Source organism: Furipterus horrens, unplaced genomic scaffold (assembly GCF_987537825.1).
Source record: "Furipterus horrens unplaced genomic scaffold, mFurHor1.1.pri manual_scaffold_5, whole genome shotgun sequence".
Taxonomy (NCBI): domain Eukaryota; kingdom Metazoa; phylum Chordata; class Mammalia; order Chiroptera; family Furipteridae; genus Furipterus; species Furipterus horrens.
The window spans coordinates 113,152,977-113,153,609 of NW_028327175.1; the positions used below are offsets into that span (position 1 = coordinate 113,152,977).

At 35.7% G+C, this 633-nt stretch overlaps 1 pseudogene; it reads right to left on the reverse strand.

Moving 5' to 3' along the window:
- Positions 1-272: 272 nt before the first annotated feature.
- Positions 273-353, reverse strand: LOC150009304 (small nucleolar RNA U3; annotated as a pseudogene).
- Positions 354-633: the final 280 nt, after the last annotated feature.

Here is a 633-nt window from a genome sequence, read left to right on the forward strand (position 1 = left end):
AGATAGTCCCAATCAAGATGAAGTCGAAGAATCCCACTCCAAGACACATCATAATTAAAATGGCAAAATTCAAAGACAAAGAGAGCATATTAAAGGCAGCAAGGGAGAATATTAAAGGCATCAAGGGAGGTTATTAAAGGCAGCAAAGAGAATATTAAAGGCAGCTAGTAAAATACAAGGGAGCTCCAAAAAGGCTATTAGTGGATTTCTCAACAGAAACTCTACAAGGTTGAGGGAATGGCACAAAATATTCAAAATAATGAAAAGCAAAGGCCTGCAACCAAGACTACTCTACCCAGCAAGGCTCTTATTTAGTGACAAACTATAGAAATGATCCCTGAAAGTATAGTCTTCAAAGCTCTTGTTTAAAATGGAAGGTGAAATAAGGAACTTCTCAGACAAAAAAAGGGGTTAAAAGAGCACATTTCCCCAAAACAGCATTGAACTTCTCAGACAAAAAAAGGGGTTAAAAGAGCACATTTCCCCAAAACAGCATTGCAAAAGATGTTAAAGGGACTAATCCAAGGAGATGAAGAGAAAGAAAGAAAGACAGAAACAAGTACAAAGGGAAAAATCACAATTAATAAGTACCTATCAATAATAACCTTAAATGTAAATTGATTAAATGCTCCA